The sequence below is a fragment of the Protomyctophum bolini genome (genome assembly GCF_963924005.1).
Source record: "Protomyctophum bolini genome assembly, chromosome: 21".
Lineage (NCBI taxonomy): Eukaryota > Metazoa > Chordata > Actinopteri > Myctophiformes > Myctophidae > Protomyctophum > Protomyctophum bolini.
Window position 1 is genome coordinate 7,699,561 of NC_137882.1, and position 6,114 is coordinate 7,705,674.

General features: G+C 42.3%; 1 protein-coding gene across 2 annotated transcripts in view; it reads left to right on the plus strand.

Annotated features, from left to right (window-relative positions):
• Positions 1–6,114, plus strand: part of fars2 (phenylalanyl-tRNA synthetase 2, mitochondrial) — a 93,598-nt gene that overhangs the window by 20,815 nt on the left and 66,669 nt on the right. The window contains exon 3 of one of the 2 annotated variants that reach the window (XM_080793684.1): positions 243–345. The exons of the other annotated variant lie outside the window; for it this stretch is intronic. The gene's annotated coding sequence lies outside the window, so the exon portion shown is untranslated. The remainder of the gene's footprint in view (positions 1–242; positions 346–6,114) is intronic. 2 annotated transcript variants of the gene reach the window in all.

Consider the following 6,114-nt stretch of genomic DNA (forward strand, 5'->3'; position numbering starts at 1 on the left):
GATTGGTTGGGCTTCACGTTCAAACCAGCAACCCTAAGCATGATTGGACGGTGGATGGTATGAATGGATTTATAAATGTTTTGGTCTGGGTTTGAAATTAATTGTGCGACCCGTGCGACCCGTGCGTGCGACCCGTGCGTGCGACCCGTGCGTGCGTTACATCAGCAGCTCCCCAGTATAAAGTGCATTGTCGTCCTTTCAGTCTGTGGTTCATATTTCTGCAATATTTCGTTTTTCTCCAGATTTTATGAACACCAGGAAAATATCTCTGCTGATTGGCCGGCTCGGGTATCCCACTGACCTCCCCGAGGCACACTGTGTCATCACTGTCTGTCCCTCAACAAGGTACATCTTACTAAATACTCTGACACTGCAAAGTCCTAGCTGGTAATTGGGCCGTGGTGCAATGTAACATTCACTTTTACTCAGATTCTTTTACTTTACTTGAGCGTTTCCATTTTGCTGCACTTTATGCATCTACTCTCTACATCTCTTCTCTTCTTGGAAAGTTAGCATGCTGAATACAACCCATTGTTCTTGCATTAATAAAGAATAAAATAAAAATAAGTGAACTCTTGACCACACCTGCCTACGGATGATCTGAGCTGTCCACAGCTGTATCTCTAAAGCTTTGAGCGCTGCCCATGGTGAGCGCATCCCCATGATCATATTTAATTCGTGACTTTGTCTCGCATCGCTCCGGACATGCAACAGTTTCTGACGAGAGGTAAAGGTTATGAGTTAATACTAACGATCACTGTGCTCACAACAATTGCCCCCACCTCGTTGATAGCCATGGTAATGGAGGTAAGGAGTTGTGGCATTGGAGTCAGGTGAACAGCTCATGAACAAGCACTATTTCTGAATGACAGATCTTTTGTAAAGTAATAGCTTCTGGAAAATAACAGAAGACATATAACACATTATTGTCTGCTGTGTTGCTTTTCGATGTGTACACTGTGTCATTTTATAGAGGTATCTAAAGAGCAAAAAGGTAGTGCCATGTATTGCAAGACTGTCCGCCGTTTCCTGTCTGGTACCCAAATCTCGTGATACCTCAGAGACAGAAGCGATACCTGCTGCTGTTTAGATCCTCAAATGTAATTATATAGGCCAAAATCCCAAATCCCCTGAATGAATGAATGAATGAATGAATGAATTTTTATTTTCGTGTCTTGTCGTTAAGACCCATCCCTTACGGGATTATAAGACACCCAACAACATAAATAAACATCACGTTCACTTCCCACGCAGAAGTTACACAAAGTATTTGATCAAAACAAAAACAGAAATAAGCATTATCATAAAATCACTTATACGTTTTCTTTGTCCGTATATGTACACGTCGTGCGCACACACGGTCTTCAGTGGGTTCTTTAGGGCTCAGAATGGGATAAAGTATATACGATGTTGCCATTGCAACCATATCACCAATGCTTCTATCGCTATAGAACATGACCCTGGCTAGAAAATGGCCGATTATCACTTCCGCGTCATTCGGGCCGGACAATGGCTGCTCTTCTTCTCTGCTTATTTCTTAGTGCATTCTGTTGGCACTGGCCTCCCGCTACCGCCTATGGTAACAGGAGGGAATGTGTTAACCCATTCTGAACGGGAACCCCTTTCGGTGTTAGCATCATGTTGTGCTTTAGCTATTGAAAAATAGAAGATCTACAAGCTCATAGCGCGCCACCGAGTGGCGCGCTACGAGCTTGTAGGTCTGCTATTTTTGAAAAATCGAAGAACGACATTTTTAGAATCTGATCTCAGGTCAGAATGGGTTAATCAGACCCAGTGTGTGTCCAGTGGAAACCTCGTATGAATCTGATCTCAGGTCAGAATGGGTTAATGTTACTTTCCACCACTGCCAGCATTGAGATTTACACCGCGTGCTCGGGCTGGGGTGGTATGGGATTTTTATTACCATGCTGAAAAAAAGCAACACATCCCTGAGGAGTATAAATTAAGTCCTCTTCCACACTGTTGTCATCTGTATAGTTTACCAGCAGTGACCTCGTTCAAAAGTCTACTTATTTCCCGAAACAGCAGCTCCGGCTGTAATCCGTAACGGAGGGTGACTTCACTGACTTGTAAATCCTAAAATGTGATCTTTAGATTGGACATAGTTGCTCCCACAGCGGGTATTTTTTACCCCCCCCCCCCCCCCCCCCCATAAATGTGGCATATTGCCATGTCCACGCCTTGACATTTTACCACGCAATGAAATGGCACTAACTAACTGCAACTGTTTATGACTCAGTTCTGATCCCACAGAGCTGAAGGGACTATTTCGTCCTCAAAAGCCCTTGAATCGGAATGAAGACAGTCAGTGATGATGACAATACATTGAGCCAAGTGTCTGCAGTGAGACCTTAATTTACAACACCTGTCCACAGGAGGAAAAAAGAGATTAGGAAGAGAGAGATAATTGTATAAACTATATACACAAGAATATAAAACATAATGTCCTCATCAGCCACAAAACAGTTTCAGAGAAGAGGGGACATAATGGGGATAAAGAGGAAGAACATAATTCATCCCTGGAGGGACATTTCAGGTGTCATAACGGCGACAACAGAGAGAAGGAAACTCAAGAACCAAACCAGGATAACTAAAATTATATTTTGGCTTAGATGCTGCCACTTAATATCTGCAATGGGTCTCTGCATGAAGTATGTACCATATATCAATACATACCGGTACATACTGTACAGAATACTGTGATTATATGAATAATGTCTGTACACGAATAAATATTAAGTCTATCAACAGTTATCCTAGAGGAAGCGTGTGTCATGCACTGTTGAGCAATATACATCTGTGAGTGAGAGTCGGCCCATGCACTAGTCAGTAATTAAGTGTCAGTCACAGTCAGTGCATGTCTTAGAATGTCAGATTCTAGGGGTCTGAATGCAGCCTGGCTGCATCCGGCTTTGCATGTCAAGCGACTTTACGCTTATGTTGACGGGCTGCTGCACAGCCTCTATACCAGTAAGACGCCCGAGGGCAAGAAGTGACCTTTGGTCGCAATTAACTGCGATTAACTGCAATTGTATCTCTCTGGAGTCAGTGGTATGTTTGCTGTCTTTGACTCACAAAACACTGTATATCAAAAGTAACAAAAATGGCGCATGTGTAGGCTGGACAGCTACTAGATGGGAGGTAGTTAAAATATCCAGACCTCTTTCTCCTCCCCGCCCATTCTTTCAACCTTTTTATTCAAACATTTCTGAGGGATCATTGAGGGAGATCCTCATTTGGAACCATGCCGAGATTATAGTTAAAGGTCAACGTAAGAAAAACAAAAGGCAATATGTTAATGATCGGATATTAAAACATGGGCATTCATTATAAGGTCATGTTGGAAGAGGTTCCAAGAACCTGGTGCATCAATGCTGAAAGCAGTCTGTCCCAGATCAAATCTGACACGAGGAACCTGAAGAACTTAAAATTTGAATATGGTTCCAGTGTACATGGAAGTAATGTATAATGGTAATTTTCGGACCAGGGCTTTGTAAATAAGAAGATACCAATGATTATAGTGTCTCTCAGTCAGAGAGGACCAGCCCACCTTATCATACAGGACACAGTGATGAGCACTGTAGTTGTCACAAGTCATAAACCTCAGAGCTGAGTCTTAAGGGCTGGAGTGTGGAGGCAGCTAAATGTCAATGAATCAAATTATATGGGGGGATAGTCTTGAAGTCTTCCTCCCATTCTGTATGGAAGTGGTAGTTGTTGAGGTTCTTTGCCTCGCACATTTTTATATAACTAGAGCTGACAGGCCATTATTCATGTCACTCAATCAAGTCACTGTATTTCAAGAGACAGATCGATGCCAAAAATAGGAGTTTTGTGATTTTAGTTTCCATACTAGGGGAATGTCATGTGTTCTACCTGCACAGCCTTTGTGATCTACTGGTAGCCTCATAGAATAATTGCCTGCTGTAAGTCACTTTTTGGTCAATTTGAAAATGTGTTACGTGCTACATAATTGTGCCTTATTGCTTATGTCCTAAGCAAACCAGAATGCTTGTTACATTCCAAAAATGACTTAGGAATGATGCTATGAGGCTTCTTGTTTGACCTGGGCAGAAATTATTTTGAATGTAACAACCATTCTGATAGGCTGAGAATAATATGCTGGCAATAAGGCAGGCAGTTAGGCAGATATAAAGGCAGATTGACATGACTCAGGAAAAACAAGTGTTTTAATTTCTCCTTTCCTTAGCAACAATATTGATAAGCCATGTACCTGACTAAGACAATATATTGTATTTGTTTCTCACTGTACATAATTATTATTTTACCACACGGACACCAGATTAGTAGTTCAACTCCTGCTTGCCCTCGCCCTTTAGGACCTCGAGGGCCTTTAGGGCTCTTTAGGGCCTCGCCCTATAGGACCTTGCCCGTTGGGGGCGAGGTCGCTTCTCGCCCTCAAGGCGTCTTACTGGTTATGTCTAGTCTACTCTAGGATGTTTTAACCTTTAGCAGAAGAAGTCCCAACAGCATTTTGCTGCTTGTACTTGTATAAGTTAATGACAAGTAAAACCTTCTTGATACTAGTTGATTCAATAATCCCTTTCCTACAGAACAAGGGTAAAACGGTTTTGTTTAAAAACTTGCCTTTTGTCCTGAAGAGCTGGAAAGCTATTTAAACCATGGCTTCTGTAAAGGATTCTGCTCTGTCTAATGATTTGTAATGTCCCCCAGGCAAAAATTACATTATTTGAAGACAATTTCTGTTCAAACCGACTCTTAACACTTAACACTTTTACCATAATGTGTGTATTTAAGCAATTAGTGTGGCGTGTGTCGGCTGTCTTTTCATCATTGTAAGTTACAATGATGAAAAGACGATGAAAATACAATTTGTAACACAGTGGAATAAGAGAGGAATTAAGGATTAACACGTGGAACACAAGTGCAGTGGTGGAAAGTATAGCCAAGCATGTTTAACCCATTCTGACCTGAGATCAGATTCATACGAGGTTTCCACTGGACACACACTGGTCTGATTAACCCATTCTGACCTGAGATCAGATTTAAAAAAATGTCAGTCGTTCGTCGATTTTTCAAAAATAGCAGACCTACAAGCTCGTAGCGCGCCACTCGGTGGCGCGCTATGAGCTTGTAGATCTGCTATTTTTCAATACCTAAAGCATAACATAGTGCTAACACCAAAACGGGTTCCCGTTCAGAATGGGTTAAGTACAATTTTGTGGTACTTTACTTGATGAGTATGTTCGCTTTACTTGTACTCACTTCATCCATTTCAACCCAGTTTAGATATAGTGTCATGTGGTCTTCAGTGCATGTTCCCTGAGAGGTACTAGAAATGGAACCAAATGGTTACAATCCCGGGTGAGAACCAGTGGAGAGATCACACACCTAGAAGTCTCCAATCTCCAACTAATTAATGAGCTGATAAGACAATTTAGGAGAAATTCACTGATAATGACAGATTTGTGTGTGCACGTGTGTGTGTGTGTGTGTGTGTGTGTGTGTGTGCGCGTGCGTGCCTGTGCTCCTGCGTGCACGAGCAACACCCCTATGCAATTGTGGAAATTAACTAAGTACATTTCCTCAACGCCTGCACTGCTAAACTAGAGTTCACAATGTGGGTATCAATGTCATTGTGCATGACCTTGATGTTAAGACTGATTCTCCTGCTGACACCCCCCACCTTGGCGGGCGGGCGGGCGTGTGTGTGTGTGTGTGTGTGTGTGTGTGTGTGTGTGTGTGTGTGTGTGTCGGGGGGGGGGGGGGCTGAGAACACAGCAGGTGGAGCTCAGCATAATGCAGATGTTGTGTGAGACATCGAAGGTCCCTGTTTTACTCTCAATCTGTTTCATTTCCTTTTAGGGGCCACAACTATCAGTTCACCTTCCCAGGCTCTCTTGAGAAACCTCATGTTCAGCTTTAAAAGCAGACTCGATGGGTCACATAATAACGTGATTTTCGGTGTTGACTAATCCTATAGGTTTAGCACTGTTAGATACCGCTCTTTGATGTGGAAACGTTGGTATGAGTGCCTCCTATAGATCTTTTATTATTGTTATTTGTACGAGAGTTTTAGAGTTTTATGAACCAACCAATGTATTTATTTGT